An 18,779-nucleotide genomic window follows, 5' to 3' on the forward strand; every position below is an offset into this window, starting at 1 on the left:
ACAGGTTAGGGTACGACAACTGTTTAGGGTGAGCGTACGTGTTAGGGTAGGGGTTAGTGTTAGCGTACGGATTAGGTTTAGGGGAAGGGTGAGGGTAAGGCTTCGGGTAAGGGTTAGGGTTCGGGTTAGGGTTAGGGGACGGGGACGGGGACGGGGAAGGTTTAGGGTACAGGTGAGGGTACGACAATTGTTTAGGGTGAGCGTACGTGTTAGGGTACGGGTTAGTGTTAGCGTACGGTTTAGGATTAGGGGACGGGTGAGGGTAAGGCTTCGGATAAGGGTTACGGTTAGGGTTATGGTTAGGGTTAGGTTTAGGGGACGGGGACGGTTTAGAGTACAGGTTAGTGTAGGACAACGGTTTAGGGTGAGCGTACGTGTTAGGGTACGGGTTAGTGTTAGCGTACGGGTTAGGATTAGGGGACGGGTGAGGGTAAGGCTTCGGGTAAGGGTTAGGGTTAGTGTTAGGGTTAGTGTTAGGGGATGGGGACAGGGACGGTTTAGGGTACAGGTTAGGGTACGACAACGGTTTAGGGTGAGCGTACGTGTTAGGGTACGGGTTAGTGTTAGCGTACGGGTTCGGATTAGGTGACGGGTGAGGGTAAGGCTTCGGGTAAGGGTTAGGGTTAGGGTTAGGGTTAGGGGACGGGGACGGTTTAGGGTACAGTTTAGTGTACGACAACGGATCAGGGTGAGCGTACGTGTTAGGGTACGGGTTAGTGTTAGCGTACGGGTTAGGAATAGGGGACGGGTGAGGGTAAGGCTTCGGGTAAGGGTTACGGTTAGGGTTAGGGTTAGGGTTAGGGTTAGGGGACGGGGACGGTTTAGGGTACAGGTTAGGGTATGACAACGGTTTAGGGTGAGCGTACGTGTTAGGGTACGGGTTAGTGTTAGCGTACGGGTTAGGATTAGGGGACGGGTGAGAGTAAGGCTTCGGGTAAGGGTTAGGGTTAGGGTTAGGGTTAGGGTTAGGGTTAGGCGACCGGGACGGTTTAGGGTACAGGTTAGGGTACGACAACGGTTTAGCGTGAGCGTACGTGTTAGGGTACGGGTTAGTGTTAGCGTACGGGTTAGGATTAGGGGACGGGTGAGGGTAAGGCTTCGGGTAAGGGTTAGGGTTAGGGTTAGGGTTAGGGTTAGGGTTAGGGTTAGAGGACGGGGACGGTTTAGGGTACAGATTAGTGTACGACAACGGTTTAGGGTGAGCGTACGTGTTAGGGTACGGGTTAGTGTTAGCGTACGGTTTAGGATTAGGGGACGGGTGAGGGTAAAGCTTCGGCTAAGGGTTAGGGTTAGGGTTAGGGTTAGGGTTAGGCTTAGGGGACGGGGACGGTTTAGGGTACAGGTTAGGGTACGACAACGATTTAGGGTGAGCGTACGTGTTAGGGTACGCGTTAGTGTTAGCGTACGGGTTAGGATTAGGGGACGGGAGAGGGTAAGGCTTCGGTTAAGGGTTAGGGTTAGTGTTAGGGTTAGGGTTAGGGTTAGGGGACGGGGACGGTTTAGGGTAGAGGTTAGGGTACGACAACGGTTTACGGTGAGCGTACATGTTAGGGTATGGGTTAGTGATAGTGTACGGGTTAGGATTAGGGGACGGGTGAGGGTAAGGCTTCGGGTAAGGGTTACGGTTAGGGTTAGGGTTAGGGGACGGGGACCGGGACGGTTTAGGTTACAGGTTAGGGTACGACAACGGTTTAGGGTGAGCGTAAGTTTTAGGGTACGGGTTAGTGTTAGCGTACGGGTTAGGATTAGGGGACGGGTGAGGGTAAGGCTTCGGGTAAGGGTTAGGGTTAGGGTTAGGGTTAGGGTTAGGGTTAGGGTTAGGGGACGGGGACGGTTTAGGGTACAGGTTTGGGTACGACAACGGTTTAGGGTGAGCGTACGTGTTAGGGTACGGGTTAGTGTTAGCGTACGGGTTAGAATTAGGTGACGGGTGAGGGTAAGGCTTCGGGTAAGTGTTAGGGTTAGGGTTAGGGTTAGGGTTAGGGTTAGGGGACGGGGACGGTTTAGGGTACAGGTTAGGGTACGACAACGGTTTAGGGTGAGCGTATGTTTTAGGGTACGGTTTAGTGTTAGCGTACGGGTTAGGATTAGGGGACGGGTGAGGGTAAGGCTTCAGGTAAGGGTTAGGGTTAGGGTTAGGGTTAGGGTTATGTTTAGGGGACGGGGACGGTTTAGAGTACAGGTTAGGGTACGACAACGGTTTAGGGTGAGCGTACGTGTTAGGGTATGGGTCAGTGTTAGCGTACGGGTTAGGATTAGGGGACGGGTGAGGGTAAGGCTTCGGGTAAGGGTTAGGGTTAGGGTTAGGGTTAGGGGACGGGGACAGGGACGGTTTAGCGTACAGGTTAGGGTACGACAACTGTTTAGGGTGAGCGTACGTGTTAGCGTACGGGTTAGTGTTAGCGTACGGGTTCGGATTAGGGGAAGGGTGAGGGTAAGGCTTCGGGTAAGGGTTACGGTTAGGGTTAGGGTTAGGGTTACGGTTAGGGTTAGTGTTAGGGTTAGGGTTAGGGTTAGGGTTAGGGTTAGGGTTAGGGGATGGGGACGGTTTAGGGTACAGTTTGTGTACGACAACGGATCAGGGTGAGCGTACGTGTTAGGGTACGGGTTAGTGTTAGCGTACGGGTTAGTATTAGGGGACGAGTGAGAGTAAGGCTTCGGGTAAGGATTACGGTTAGGGTTAGGGTTAGGGTTAGGGTTAGGGGACGGGGACGGTTTAGGGTACAGGTTAGTGTACGACAACGGTTTAGGGTGAGCGTACGTGTTAGGGTACGGGTTAGTGTTAGCGTACGGGTTAGGATTAGGGGACGGGTGAGGGTAAGGCTTCGGGTAAGGGTTAGAGTTAGGGTTAGGGTTAGGGTTAGGGTTAGGCGACCGGGACGGTTTAGGGTACAGGTTAGGGTACGACAACGGTTTAGGGTGAGCGTACGTGTTAGGGTACGGGTTAGTGTTAGCGTACGAGTTAGGATTAGGGGACGGGTGAGTGTAAGGCTTCGGGTAAGGGTTAGGGTTAGGGTTAGGGTTAGGATTAGGGGACGGAGACGGTTTAGGGTACAGGTTAGGAAACGACAACGGTTTAGGGTGAGCGTACGTGTTAGGGTACGGGTTAGTGTTAGCGTACGGGTTAGGATTAGGGGACGGGTGAGGGTAAGGCTTCGGGTAAGGGTTAGGGTTAGGGTTAGGGTTAGGGTTAGGGTTAGGGGACGGTTTAGGGTACAGGTTAGGGTACGACAACAGTTTAGGGTGAGCGTACGTGTTAGGGTACGGGTTAGCGTTAGCGTACGAGTTAGGATTAGGGGACGGGTGAGGGTAAGGCTTCGTGTAAGTGTTAGGGTTAGGGTTAGGGTTAGGGTTAGTGTTAGGGAACGGGGACGGTTTAGGGTACAGGTTAGGGTACGACAACGGTTTAGGGTGAGCGTACGTGTTAGGGTACGGGTTAGTGTTAGCGTACGGGTTAGGATTAGGGGACGGGTGAGTGTAAGGGTTCGGGTAAGGGTTAGGGTTAGGGTTAGGGTTAGGGGACGGGGACGGTTTAGGTTACAGGTTAGGGTACGACAACGGTTTAGGGTGAGCGTATGTGTTAGGGTACGGGTTAGTGTTAGCGTACGGGTTAGGATTAGGGGACGGGTGAGGCTAAGGCTTCGGGTAAGGGTTAGGGTTAGGGGACGGGGACGGTTTAGGGTACAGGTTAGGGTATGACAACGGTTTAGGGTGAGCGTACGTCTTAGGGTACGGGTTAGTGTTAGCGTATGTGTTAGGATTAGGGGACGGGTGAGGGTAAGGCTTTGGGTAAGGTTTAGGGTTAGGGTTAGGGTTAGAGTTAGGGTTAGGGGACGGGGACAGTTTAGGGTACAGTTTAGGGGACGACAACGGTTTTGGGTGAGCTTACGTGTTAGGGTACGGGTTAGTGTTAGCGTACGGGTTAGGATTATGGGACGGGTGAGGGTAAGGCTTCGGGTAAGGGTTAGGGTTAGGGTTAGGGTTAGGGTTAGGGTTAGGGGACGGGGGCGGTTTAGGGTACAGGTTAGGGTACGACAACGGTTTAGGGTGAGCGTACGTGTTAGGGTACGGGTTAGTGTTAGCGTACGGGTTAGGATTAGGGGACAGGTGAGGGTAAGGCTTCGGGTAAGGTTTAGGGTTAGGGTTAGGGTTAGGGTTAGGGGACGGGGACGGTTTAGGGTACAGGTTAGGGTACGACAACGGTTTAGGGTGAGCGTACGTGTTAGGGTACGGTTTAGTGTTAGCGTACGGGTTAGGATTAGGGGACGGGTGAGTGTAAGGTTCGGGTAAGGGTTAGGGTTAGGGTTAGGGTTAGGGGACGGGGACGGTTTAGGTTACAGGTTAGGGTACGACAACGGTTTAGGGTGAGCGTATGTGTTGGGGTACGGGTTGGTGTTAGCGTACGGGTTAGGATTAGGGGACGGGTGAGGCTAAGGCTTCGGGTAAGGGTTAGGGTTAGGGGACGGGGACGGTTTAGGGTACAGGTTAGGGTATGACAACGGTTTAGGGTGAGCGTACGTGTTAGGGTACGGGTTAGTGTTAGCGTATGGTTTAGGATTAGGGGACGGGTGAGGGTAAGGCTTTGGGTAAGGGTTAGGGTTAGGGTTAGGGTTACAGTTAGGGTTAGGGGACGGGGACAGTTTAGGGTACAGTTTAGGGGACGACAACGGTTTAGGGTGAGCTTACGTGTTAGGGTACGGGTTAGTGTTAGCGTACGGGTTAGGATTAGGGGACGGGTGAGGATAAGGCTTCGGTTAAGGGTTAGGGTTAGTGTTAGGGTTAGGGTTAGGGTTAGGGGACGGGGACGGTTTAGGGTACAGGTTAGGGTACGACAACGGTTTAGGGTGAGCGTACATGTTAGGGTACGGGTTAGTGTTAGTGTACGGGTTAGGATTAGGGGACGGGTGAGGGTAAGGCTTCGGGTAAGGGTTAGGGTTAGGGTTAGGGTTAGGGGACGGGGACGGGGACGGTTTAGGGTACAGGTTAGGGTACGACAACGGTTTAGGGTGACCGTACGTGTTAGGGTACGGGTTAGTGTTAGCGTACGGGTTAGGATTAGGGGACGGGTGAGGGTAAGGCTTCGGGTAAGGGTTAGGGTTAGGGTTAGGGGACGGGGACGGGGACGGTTTAGGGTAGAAGTTAGGGTACGACAACGGTTTAGGGTGAGCATACGTGTTAGGGTACGGGTTAGTGTTAGCGTACGGGTTAGGATTATGGGACGGGTGAGGGTAAGGCTTCAGGTAAGGGTTAGGGTTAGGGTTAGGGTTAGGGTTAGGGGACGGGGACGGGGACGGTTTACGGTACAGGTTAGGGTACGACAACGGTTTAGGGTGAGCGTACGTGTTAGGGTACGGGTTAGTGTTAGCGTACGGGTTAGGATTAGGGGACGGGTGAGGGTAAGGCTTCGGGTAAGGGTTAGGGTTAGGGTTAGGGTTAGGGTTAGGGGACGGGGACGGTTTAGGGTACAGGTTAGTGTATGACAACGTTTTACGGTGAGCGTACGTGTTAGGGTAAGGGTTAGTGTTAGCGTACGGGTTAGGATTAGGGGACGGGTGAGGGTAAGGCTTCGGGTAAGTGTTAGGGTTTGGGTTAGGGTTAGGGTTAGGGGACGGGGACGGTTTAGGGTACAGGTTACGGTACGACAACGGTTTAGGGTGAGCGTACGTGTTAGGGTACGGGTTAGTGTTAGCGTACGGGTTAGGATTAGTGGACGGGTGAGATTAAGGCTTCGGGTAAGGGTTAGGGTTAGGGTTAGGGTTAGGGGATGGGGACGGTTTAGGGTAAAGGTTAGGGTATGACAACGGTTTAGGGTGAGCGTACGTGTTAGGATTAGGGGACGGGTGAGGTTAAGGCTTCGGGTAAGGTTTAGGGTTAGGGTTAGCGTTAGGGTTAGGGGACGGGGACGGGGACGGTTTAGGGTACAGGTTAGGGTACGACAACGGTTTACGGTGAGCGTACATGTTAGGGTATGGGTTAGTGTTAGCGTACGGGTTAGGATTAGGGGACGGGTGAGGGTAAGGCTTCGGATAAGGGTTACGGTTAGGGTTAGGGTTAGGGGACGGGGACCGGGACGGTTTAGGTTACAGGTTAGGGTACGACAACGGTTTAGGGTGAGCGTACGTTTTAGGGTACGGGTTAGTGTTAGCGTACGGGTTAGGATTAGGGGACGGGTGAGGGTAAGGCTTCGGGTAAGGGTTAGGGTTAGGGTTAGGGTTAGGGTTAGGGTTAGGGGACGGGGACGGTTTAGGGTACAGGTTTGGGTACGACAACGGTTTAGGGTGAGCGTACGTGTTAGGGTACGGGTTAGTGTTAGCGTACGGGTTAGAATTAGGTGACGGGTGAGGGTAAGGCTTCGGGTAAGTGTTAGGGTTAGGGTTAGGGTTAGGGTTAGGGTTAGGGGACGGGGACGGTTTAGGGTACAGGTTAGGGTACGACAACGGTTTAGGGTGAGCGTATGTTTTAGGGTACGGTTTAGTGTTAGCGTACGGGTTAGGATTAGTGGACGGGTGAGTGTAAGGCTTCAGGTAAGGGTTAGGGTTAGGGTTAGGGTTAGGGTTATGTTTAGGGGACGGGGACGGTTTAGAGTACAGGTTAGGGTACGACAACGGTTTAGGGTGAGCGTACGTGTTAGGGTATGGGTCAGTGTTAGCGTACGGGTTAGGATTAGGGGACGGGTGAGGGTAAGGCTTCGGGTAAGGGTTAGGGTTAGGGTTAGGGTTAGGGGACGGGGACAGGGACGGTTTAGCGTACAGGTTAGGGTACGACAACTGTTTAGGGTGAGCGTACGTGTTAGCGTACGGGTTAGTGTTAGCGTACGGGTTCGGATTAGGGGAAGGGTGAGGGTAAGGCTTCGGGTAAGGGTTACGGTTAGGGTTAGGGTTAGGGTTACGGTTAGGTTTAGGGTTAGGGTTAGGGTTAGGGTTAGGGTTAGGGTTAGGGTTAGGGGATGGGGACGGTTTAGGGTACAGTTTGTGTACGACAACGGATCAGGGTGAGCGTACGTGTTAGGGTACGGGTTAGTGTTAGCGTACGGGTTCGGATTAGGGGAAGGGTGAGGGTAAGGCTTCGGGTAAGGGTTACGGTTAGGGTTAGGGTTAGGGTTACGGTTAGGTTTAGGGTTAGGGTTAGGGTTAGGGTTAGGGTTAGGGTTAGGGTTAGGGTTAGGGGATGGGGACAGTTTAGGGTACAGTTTGTGTACGACAACGGATCAGGGTGAGCGTACGTTTTAGGGTACGGGTTAGTGTTAGCGTACGGGTTAGTATTAGGGGACGGGTGAGAGTAAGGCTTCGGGTAAGGGTTACGGTTAGGGTTAGGGTTAGGGTTAGGGTTAGGGGACGGGGACGGTTTAGGGTACAGGTTACGGTACGACAACGGTTTAGGGTGAGCGTACGTGTTAGAGTACGGGTTAGTGTTAGCGTACGGGTTAGGATTAGTGGACGGGTGAGATTAAGGCTTCGGGTAAGGGTTAGGGTTAGGGTTAGGGTTAGGGGATGGGGACGGTTTAGGGTAAAGGTTAGGGTATGACAACGGTTTAGGGTGAGCGTACGTGTTAGGATTAGGGGACGGGTGAGGTTAAGGCTTCGGGTAAGGTTTAGGGTTAGGGTTAGCGTTAGGGTTAGGGGACGGGGACGGGGACGGTTTAGGGTACAGGTTAGGGTACGACAACGGTTTACGGTGAGCGTACATGTTAGGGTATGGGTTAGTGTTAGCGTACGGGTTAGGATTAGGGGACGGGTGAGGGTAAGGCTTCGGGTAAGGGTTACGGTTAGGGTTAGGGTTAGGGGACGGGGACCGGGGCGGTTTAGGTTACAGGTTAGGGTACGACAACGGTTTAGGGTGAGCGTACGTTTTAGGGTACGGGTTAGTGTTAGCGTACGGGTTAGGATTAGGGGACGGGTGAGGGTAAGGCTTCGGGTAAGGGTTAGGGTTAGGGTTAGGGTTAGGGTTAGGGTTAGGGGACGGGGACGGTTTAGGGTACAGGTTTGGGTACGACAACGGTTTAGGGTGAGCGTACGTGTTAGGGTACGGGTTAGTGTTAGCGTACGGGTTAGAATTAGGTGACGGGTGAGGGTAAGGCTTCGGGTAAGTGTTAGGGTTAGGGTTAGGGTTAGGGTTAGGGTTAGGGGACGGGGACGGTTTAGGGTACAGGTTAGGGTACGACAACGGTTTAGGGTGAGCGTATGTTTTAGGGTACGGTTTAGTGTTAGCGTACGGGTTAGGATTAGGGGACGGGTGAGGGTAAGGCTTCAGGTAAGGGTTAGGGTTAGGGTTAGGTTTAGGGTTATGTTTAGGGGACGGAGACGGTTTAGAGTACAGGTTAGGGTACGACAACGGTTTAGGGTGAGCGTACGTGTTAGGGTATGGGTCAGTGTTAGCGTACGGGTTAGGATTAGGGGACGGGTGAGGGTAAGGCTTCGGGTAAGGGTTAGGGTTAGGGTTAGGGTTAGGGGACGGGGACAGGGACGGTTTAGCGTACAGGTTAGGGTACGACAAATGTTTAGGGTGAGCGTACGTGTTAGCGTACGGGTTAGTGTTAGCGTACGGGTTCGGATTAGGGGAAGGGTGAGGGTAAGGCTTCGGGTAAGGGTTACGGTTAGGGTTAGGGTTAGGGTTACGGTTAGGGTTAGGGTTAGGGTTAGGGTTAGGGTTAGGGTTAGGGTTAGGGGATGGGGACGGTTTAGGGTACAGTTTGTGTACGACAACGGATCAGGGTGAGCGTACGTGTTAGGGTACGGGTTAGTGTTAGCGTACGGGTTAGTATTAGGGGACGGGTGAGAGTAAGGCTTCGGGTAAGGGTTACGGTTAGGGTTAGGGTTAGGGTTAGGGTTAGGGGACGGGGACGGTTTAGGGTACAGGTTAGTGTACGACAACGGTTTAGGGTGAGCGTACGTGTTAGGGTACGGGTTAGTGTTAGCGTACGGGTTAGGATTAGGGGACGGGTGAGGGTAAGGCTTCGGGTAAGGGTTAGAGTTAGGGTTAGGGTTAGGGTTAGGGTTAGGCGACCGGGACGGTTTAGGGTACAGGTTAGGGTACGACAACGGTTCAGGGTGAGCGTACGTGTTAGGGTACTGGTTAGTGTTAGCGTACGAGTTAGGATTAGGGGACGGGTGAGTGTAAGGCTTCGGGTAAGGGTTAGGGTTAGGGTTAGGGTTAGGGTTAGGATTAGGGGACGGGGACGGTTTAGGGTACAGGTTAGGAAACGACAACGGTTTAGGGTGAGCGTACGTGTTAGGGTACGGGTTAGTGTTAGCGTACGGGTTAGGATTAGGGGACGGGTGAGGGTAAGGCTTCGGGTAAGGGTTAGGGTTAGGGTTAGGGTTAGGGTTAGGGTTAGGGGACGGTTTAGGGTACAGGTTAGGGTACGACAACAGTTTAGGGTGAGCGTACGTGTTAGGGTACGGGTTAGCGTTAGCGTACGAGTTAGGATTAGGGGACGGGTGAGGGTAAGGCTTCGTGTAAGTGTTAGGGTTAGGGTTAGGGTTAGGGTTAGTGTTAGGGAACGGGGACGGTTTAGGGTACAGGTTAGGGTACGACAACGGTTTAGGGTGAGCGTACGTGTTAGGGTACGGGTTAGTGTTAGCGTACGGGTTAGGATTAGGGGACGGGTGAGTGTAAGGGTTCGGGTAAGGGTTAGGGCTAGGGTTAGGGTTAGGGGACGGGGACGGTTTAGGTTACAGGTTAGGGTACGACAACGGTTTAGGGTGAGCGTATGTGTTAGGGTACGGGTTAGTGTTAGCGTACGGGTTAGGATTAGGGGACGGGTGAGGCTAAGGCTTCGGGTAAGGGTTAGGGTTAGGGGACGGGGACGGTTTAGGGTACAGGTTAGGGTATGACAACGGTTTAGGGTGAGCGTACGTCTTAGGGTACGGGTTAGTGTTAGCGTATGTGTTAGGATTAGGGGACGGGTGAGGGTAAGGCTTTGGGTAAGGGTTAGGGTTAGGGTTAGGGTTAGAGTTAGGGTTAGGGGACGGGGACAGTTTAGGGTACAGTTTAGGGGACGACAACGGTTTAGGGTGAGCTTACGTGTTAGGGTACGGGTTAGTGTTAGCGTACGGGTTAGGATTAGTGGACGGGTGAGATTAAGGCTTCGGGTAAGGGTTAGGGTTAGGGTTAGGGTTAGGGGATGGGGACGGTTTAGGGTAAAGGTTAGGGTATGACAACGGTTTAGGGTGAGCGTACGTGTTAGGATTAGGGGACGGGTGAGGTTAAGGCTTCGGGTAAGGTTTAGGGTTAGGGTTAGCGTTAGGGTTAGGGGACGGGGACGGGGACGGTTTAGGGTACAGGTTAGGGTACGACAACGGTTTAGGGTGAGCTTACGTGTTAGGGTACGGGTTAGTGATAGCGTACGGGTTAGGATTAGGGGACGGGTGAGGGTAAGGCTTCGGGTAAGGGTTAGGGTTAGGGTTAGGGTTAGGGTTAGGGTTAGGGGACGGGGACGCTTTAGGGTACAGGTTAGTGTACGACATCGGTTTAGGGTAAGTGTACGTGTTAGGGTACGGGTTAGTGTTAGCGTACGGGTTAGGATTGGGGACGGGTGAGGGTAAGGCTTCGGGTAAGGGTTAGGGTTAGGGTTAGGGTTAGGGTTAGGGTTAGGGGACGGGGACGGTTTAGGGTACAGTTTAGGGTATGACAACGTTTTAGGGTGAGCGTACGTGTTAGGGTACGGTTTAGTGTTAGCGTACGGGTTAGGATTAGGGGACGGGTGAGGGTAAGGCTTTGGGTAAGGGTTAGGGTTAGGGTTAGGATTAGAGTGAGGGTTAGGAGACGGGGACGGTTTAGGGTACAGGTTAGGCTACGACAAAGGTTTAGGGCAAGCGTACGTGTTAGGGTACGGGTTAGTGTTAGCGTACGGGTTAGGATTAGGTGACGGGTGAGGGTAAGGCTACGGGTAAGGGTTAGGGTTAGTGTTAGGGTTAGGGGACGGGGACGGGGACGGGGACGGTTTAGGGTACAGGTTAGGGTACGACAACGGTTTAGGGTGAGGATACGTGTTAGGGTACGGGTTAGTGTTAGCGTACGGGTTAGGATTAGGGGACGGGTGAGTGTAAGGCTTCGGGTAAGTGTTAGGGTTAGGGTTAGGGTAACGGTTAGGGTTAGGGGACGGGGGCGGTTTAGGGTACCGGTTAGGGTACGACAACGGTTTAGGGTGAGCGTACGTGTTAGGGTACGGGTTAGTGTTAGCGAACAGGTTAGGATTAGGGGACGGGTGAGGGTAAGGCTTCGGGTAAGGGTTAGGGTTAGGGTTAGGGTTAGGGTTAGGGTTATGGGACGGGGGCGGTTTAGGGTAGAGGTTAGGGTACGACAACGGTTTAGGGTGAGCGTACGTGTTAGGGTACGGGTTAGTGTTAGCGTACGGGTTAGTATTAGGGGACAGGTGAGGGTAAGGCTTCGGGTAAGGGTTAGGGTTAGGGTTAGGGTTAGGGTTATGGATAGGGGACAGGGACGGTTTAGGGTACAGGTTAGAGTACGACAACGTTTTAGGGTGAGCGTACGTGTTAGGGTACGGGTTAGTGTTAGCGTACGGGTTAGGATTAGGGGACGGGTGAGGGTAAGGCTTAGGGTAAGTGTTAGGGTTTGGGTTAGGGTTAGGGTTAGGGTTAGGGGACGGGGACGGTTTAGGGTACAGGTTAGGGTACGACAACGGTTTAGGGTGAGCGTACGTGTTAGGGTACGGGTTAGTGTTAGCGTACGGATTAGGATTAGGGAACGGGTGAGTGTAAGGCTTCGGGTAAGGGTTAGGGTTAGGGTTAGGGTTAGGGTTAGGTGACGGGGACGGGGACGGTTTAGGGTACAGGTTAGGGTACGACAACGGTTTAGGGTGAGCGTACGTGTTAGGGTATGGATTAGTGTTAGCGTACGGGTTAGGATTAGGGGACGGGTGAGGGTAAGGCTTCGGGTAAGGGTTAGGGATAGGGTTAGGGTTAGTGTTAGTGTTAGGGGACGGGGACCGTTTAGGGTACAGGTTAGTGTACGACAACGCTTTAGGGTGAGCGTACGTGTTAGGGTACGGGTTAGTGTTAGCGTACGGGTTAGGATTAGGGGACGGGTGAGGGTAAGGCTTCGGGTAAGGGTTAGGGTTAGGGTTAGGGTTAGGGTTAGGGTTAGGGGACGGGGACGGTTTAGGGTACAGGTTAGGGTACGACAACAGTTTAGGGTGAGCGTACGTGTTAGGGTACGGGTTAGCGTTAGCGTACGAGTTAGGATTAGGGGACGGGTGAGGGTAAGGCTTCGTGTAAGTGTTAGGGTTAGGGTTAGGGTTAGGGTTAGTGTTAGGGAACGGGGACGGTTTAGGGTACAGGTTAGGGTACGACAACGGTTTAGGGTGAGCGTACGTGTTAGGGTACGGGTTAGTGTTAGCGTACGGGTTAGGATTAGGGGACGGGTGAGTGTAAGGGTTCGGGTAAGGGTTAGGGTTAGGGTTAGGGTTAGGGGACGGGGACGGTTTAGGTTACAGGTTAGGGTACGACAACGGTTTAGGGTGAGCGTATGTGTTAGGGTACGGGTTAGTGTTAGCGTACGGGTTAGGATTATGGGACGGGTGAGGCTAAGGCTTCGGGTAAGGGTTAGGGTTAGGGGACGGGGACGGTTTAGGGTACAGGTTAGGGTATGACAACGGTTTAGGGTGAGCGTACGTCTTAGGGTACGGGTTAGTGTTAGCGTATGTGTTAGGATTAGGGGACGGGTGAGGGTAAGGCTTTGGGTAAGGGTTAGGGTTAGGGTTAGGGTTAGAGTTAGGGTTAGGGGACGGGGACAGTTTAGGGTACAGTTTAGGGGACGACAACGGTTTAGGGTGAGCTTACGTGTTAGGGTACGGGTTAGTGTTAGCGTACGGGTTAGGATTAGTGGACGGGTGAGATTAAGGCTTCGGGTAAGGGTTAGGGTTAGGGTTAGGGTTAGGGGATGGGGACGGTTTAGGGTAAAGATTAGGGTATGACAACGGTTTAGGGTGAGCGTACGTGTTAGGATTAGGGGACGGGTGAGGTTAAGGCTTCGGGTAAGGTTTAGGGTTAGGGTTAGCGTTAGGGTTAGGGGACGGGGACGGGGACGGTTTAGGGTACAGGTTAGGGTACGACAACGGTTTAGGGTGAGCTTACGTGTTAGGGTACGGGTTAGTGATAGCGTACGGGTTAGGATTAGGGGACGGGTGAGGGTAAGGCTTCGGGTAAGGGTTAGGGTTAGGGTTAGGGTTAGGGTTAGGGTTAGGGGACGGGGACGCTTTAGGGTACAGGTTAGTGTACGACATCGGTTTAGGGTAAGTGTACGTGTTAGGGTACGGGTTAGTGTTAGCGTACGGGTTAGGATTGGGGACGGGTGAGGGTAAGGCTTCGGGTAAGGGTTAGGGTTAGGGTTAGGGTTAGGGTTAGGGTTAGGGGACGGGGACGGTTTAGGGTACAGTTTAGGGTATGACAACGTTTTAGGGTGAGCGTACGTGTTAGGGTACGGTTTAGTGTTAGCGTACGGGTTAGGATTAGGGGACGGGTGAGGGTAAGGCTTTGGGTAAGGGTTAGGGTTAGGGTTAGGGTTAGAGTGAGGGTTAGGAGACGGGGACGGTTTAGGGTACAGGTTAGGCTACGACAAAGGTTTAGGGCAAGCGTACGTGTTAGGGTACGGGTTAGTGTTAGCGTACGGGTTAGGATTAGGTGACGGGTGAGGGTAAGGCTTCGGGTAAGGGTTAGGGTTAGTGTTAGGGTTAGGGGACGGGGACGGGGACGGGGACGGTTTAGGGTACAGGTTAGCGTACGACAATGGTTTAGGGTGAGGATACGTGTTAGGGTACGGGTTAGTGTTAGCGTACGGGTTAGGATTAGGGGACGGGTGAGTGTAAGGCTTCGGGTAAGTGTTAGGGTTAGGGTTAGGGTAACGGTTAGGGTTAGGGGACGGGGGCGGTTTAGGGTACCGGTTAGGGTACGACAACGGTTTAGGGTGAGCGTACGTGTTAGGGTACGGGTTAGTGTTAGCGAACAGGTTAGGATTAGGGGACGGGTGAGGGTAAGGCTTCGGGTAAGGGTTAGGGTTAGGGTTAGGGTTATGGGACGGGGGCGGTTTAGGGTAGAGGTTAGGGTACGACAACGGTTTAGGGTGAGCGTACGTGTTAGGGTACGGGTTAGTGTTAGCGTACGGGTTAGTATTAGGGGACAGGTGAGGGTAAGGCTTCGGGTAAGGGTTAGGGTTAGGGTTAGGGTTAGGGTTATGGATAGGGGACAGGGACGGTTTAGGGTACAGGTTAGAGTACGACAACGTTTTAGGGTGAGCGTACGTGTTAGGGTACGGGTTAGTGTTAGCGTACGGGTTAGGATTAGGGGACGGGTGAGGGTAAGGCTTCGGGTAAGTGTTAGGGTTTGGGTTAGGGTTAGGGTTAGGGTTAGGGGACGGGGACGGTTTAGGGTACAGGTTAGGGTACGACAACGGTTTAGGGTGAGCGTACGTGTTAGCGTACGGGTTAGTGTTAGCGTAGGGTTTAGGATTAGGGGACGGGTGAGGGTAAGGCTTTGGGTAAGGGTTAGGGTTAGGGTTAGGTTTAGGGTTAGGGTTAGGGGACGGGGACGGTTTGGGGTACAGGTTAGAGTACGACAACGGTTTAGGGTGAGCGTACATGTTAGGGAACGGGTTAGTCTTAGCATACGGGTTAGGATTAGGAGACGGGTGAGCGTAAGGGTTCGGGTAAGGGTTAGGGTTAGGGTTAGGGTTAGGGTTAGGGTTAGGGGACGGGTACGGTTTAGGGTACAGGTTAGGGTACGACAACGGTTTAGGCTGAGCGTACGTGTTAAGGTACGGGTTAGTGTTAGCGTACGGGTTAGGATTAGGGGACGGGTGAGGGTAAGGCTTCGGGTAAGGGTTAGGGTTAGGGTTAGTGTTAGGGTTAGGGGACGGGGACGGTTTAGGGTACAGGTTAGGGTACGACAACGGTTTAGGGTGAGCGTACGTGTTAGGGTACGGGTTAGTGTTAGCGTACGGGTTAGGATTAGGGGACGGGTGAGGGTAAGGCTTCGGGTAAGGGTTAGGGTTAGGGTTAGGGTTAGGGTTAGGGATAGGTTTAGGGGACGGGGATGGTTAGGGTACAGGTTAGGGTACAACAACGGTTTAGGCTGAGCGTACGTGTTAGGGAACGGGTTAGTGTTAGCGTACGGGTTAGGATTAGGGGACGGGTGAGGGTAAGGCTTCGGGTAAGGGTTAGGGTTAGGGTTAGGGGACGGGGACGGTTTAGAGTACGGGTTAGGGTACGACAACGGTTTAGGGTGAGCGTACATGTTAGGGTACGGGTTAGTGTTAGCGTATGGGTTAGGATTAGGGGACGGGTGAGGGTAAGGCTTCGGGTAAGGTTTAGGGTTGGGTTAGGGTTAGGGTTAGGGTTAGGGGACGGGGACGGTTTAGGGTACAGGTTAGGGTACGACAACGGTTTAAGGTGAGCGTACGTGTTAGGGTACAGGTTAGTGTTAGCGTACGGGTTAGGATTAGGGGACGGGTGAGGGTAAGGCTTCGGGTAAGGGTTAGGGTTAGGATTAGGGCTAGGGTTAGGGTTAGGGGACGGGGACGGTTTAGGGTACAGGTTAGGGTACGACAACGGTTTAGGGTGAGCGTACGTGTTACGGTACGGGCTAGTGTTAGCGTACGGGTTAGGATTAGGGGACGGGTGAGGGTAAGGCTTCGGTTAAGGGTTAGGGTTAGGGTTAGGGGACGGGGACGGTTTAGGGTACAGGTTAGGGTACGACAACGGTTTAGGGTGAGCGTACGTGTTAGGGTACGGGTTAGTGTTAGCGTACGGGTTAGGATTAGGGGACGGGTGAGGGTAAGGCTTCGGGTAAGGGTTAGGGTTAGGGTTAGTGTTAGGGTTAGGGGACGGGGACGGTTTAGGGTACAGGTTAGGGTACGACAACGGTTTAGGGTGAGCGTACGTGTTAGGGTACGGGTTAGTGTTAGCGTTCGGGTTAGGATTAGGGGACGGGTGAGGGTAAGGCTTCGGGTAACGCTTAGGGTTAGGGTTAGGGTTAGGGTTAGGTTTAGGGTTAGGTGACGGGGACGGTTTAGGGTACAGGTTAGGGTACAACAACGGTTTAGGCTGAGCGTACGTGTTAGGGTACGGGTTAGTGTTAGCGTACGGGTTAGGATTAGGGGACGGGTGAGGGTAAGGCTTCGGGTAAGGGTTAGGGTTAGGGTTAGGGGACGGGGACGGTTTAGAGTACAGGTTAGGGTACGACAACGGTTTAGGGTGAGCGTACATGTTAGGGTACGGGTTAGTGTTAGCGTATGGGTTAGGATTAGGGGACGGGTGAGGGTAAGGCTTCGGGTAAGGTTTAGGGTTGGGTTAGGGTTAGGGTTAGGGTTAGGGGACGGGGACGGTTTAGGGTACAGGTTAGGGTACGACAACGGTTTAAGGTGAGCGTACGTGTTCGGGTACGGGTTAGTGTTAGCGTACGGGTTAGGATTAGGGGACGGGTGAGGGTAAGGCTTCGGGTAAGGGTTAGGGTTAGGATTAGGGTTAGGGTTAGGGTTAGGGGACGGGGACGGTTTAGGGTACAGGTTAGGGTACGACAACGGTTTAGGGTGAGCGTACGTGTTACGGTACGGGCTAGTGTTAGCGTACGGGTTAGGATTAGGGGACGGGTGAGGGTAAGGCTTCGGTTAAGGGTTAGGGTTAGGGTTAGGGGACGGGGACGGTTTAGGGTACAGGTTAGGGTACGACAACGGTTTAGGGTGAGCGTACGTGTTAGGGTACGGGTTAGTGTTAGCGTACGGGTTAGGATTAGGGGACGGGTGAGGGTAAGGCTTCGGGTAAGGTTTAGTGTTAGGGTTAGGCTTAGGGGATGGGGACGGTTTAGGGTACAGTTTAGGGTACGACAACGGTTTAGGGTGAGCGTACGTGTTAGGGTACGGGTTAGTGTTAGCGTTCGGGTTAGGATTAGGGGACGGGTGAGGGTAAGGCTTCGGGTAACGCTTAGGGTTAGGGTTAGGGTTAGGGTTAGGTTTAGGGTTAGGTGACGGGGACGGTTTAGGGTACAGGTTAGGGTACGACAATGGTTCAGGGTGAGTGTACGTGTTAGGGTACGGGTTAGTGTTAGCGTACGGGTTAGGATTAGGGGACGGGTGAGGGTAAGGCTTCGGGTAAGGGTTAGGGTTAGGGTTAGGTTTAGGGTTAGGGGACGGGGACGGGGACGGTTTAGGGTACAGGTTAGGGTACGACAACGGTTTAGGGTGAGCGTACGTGTTAGGGTACGGGTTAGTGTTAGCGTACGGGTTAGGATTAGGGGATGGGTGAGATTAAGGCTTCGGGTAAGGGTTAGGGTTAGGGTTAGGGTTAGGGTTAGGGGATGGGTTCGCGGATGGTTTAGGGTACAGGTTAGGGTACGACAACGGTTTAGGGTGAGCGTACGTGTTAGGGTACGGGTTAGTGTTAGCCTACGGGTTAGGATTAGGGGACGGGTGAGGGTAAGGCTTCGGGTAAGTGTTAGTGTTAGGGTTAGGGTTAGGGTTAGGGGACGGGGACGGTTTAGGGTACAGGTTAGTGTACGACAACGGTTTAGGGTGAGCGTACGTGTTAGGGTACGGTTTAGTGTTAGCGTACGGGTTAGGATTAGGGGTCGGGTGAGGGTAAGGCTTCGGGTAAGTGTTAGGCTTAGGGTTAGGGTTAGGGTTAGGGTTAGGGGACGGGGACGGTTTAGGGTACAGGTTAGGGTACGACAACAGTTTAGGGTGAGCGTACGTGTTAGGGTACGGGTTAGTGATAGCGTACGGGTTAGGATTAGGGGACGGGTGAGGGTAAGGCTTCGGGTAAGGGTTAGGGTTAGGGTTAGGGGACGGGGACGGTTTAGGATACAGGTTAGGGTACGACAACGGTTTAGTGTGAGCATACGTGTTAGGGTACGGGTTAGTGTTAGCGTACGTGTTAGGATTAGGGGACGGGTGAGGGTAAGGCTTCGGGTAAGGGTTAGGGTTAGGTTAAGGTTAGGGAACGGGGACGGGGACGGTTTAGGGTACAGGTTAGGGTACAACAACGGTTTAGGGTGAGCGTACGTGTTAGGGTATGGGTTAGTGTTAGCGTACGGGTTAGGATTAGGGGACGGGTGAGGGTAAGGCTTCGGGTAAGGGTTAGGGTTAGGGTTAGGGTTAGGGGACGGGGACGGTTTAGGGTACAGGTTAGTGTACGACAACGGTTTAGGGTGAGCGTACATGTTAGGGTACGGGTTAGTGTTAGCGTATGGGTTAGGATTAGGGGACGGGTGACGGTAAGGCTTCGGGTAAGGGTTAGGGTTGGGTTAGGGTTAGGGTTAGGGTTAGAGGACGGGGACGGTTTAGGGTACAGGTTAGGGCACGACAACGGTTCAAGGTGAGCGTACGTGTTAGGGTACGGGTTAGTGTTAGCGTACGGGTTAGGATTAGGGGACGGGTGAGGGTAAGGCTTCGGGTAAGGGTTAGGGTTAGGGTTAGGGTTAGGGTTAGGGTTAGGGGACGGGGACGGTTTAGGGTACAGGTTAGGGTACGATAACGGTTTAGGGTGAGCGTACGTGTTACGGTACGGGCTAGTGTTAGCGTACGGGTTAGGATTAGGGGACGGGCGAGGGTAAGGCTTCGGGTAAGGGTTAGGGTTAGGGTTAGGGGACGGGGACGGTTTAGGGTACAAGTTAGGGTACGACAACGGTTTAGGGTGAGCGTACGTGTTAGGGTATGTGTTAGTGTTAGCATACGGGTTAGGATTAGGGGACGGGTGAGGGTAAGGTTTCAGGTAAGGGTTAGGGTTAGGGTTAGGGTTAGGGTTAGGGGACGGGGACGGTTTAGGGTACAGG

The sequence above is a fragment of the Delphinapterus leucas genome, chromosome 15 (genome assembly GCF_059928025.1).
Source record: "Delphinapterus leucas isolate spDelLeu-1000000601 "Yukka" chromosome 15, BTC_Dleu_Yukka2, whole genome shotgun sequence".
In the NCBI taxonomy this organism is placed as follows: Eukaryota; Metazoa; Chordata; class Mammalia; order Artiodactyla; family Monodontidae; genus Delphinapterus; species Delphinapterus leucas.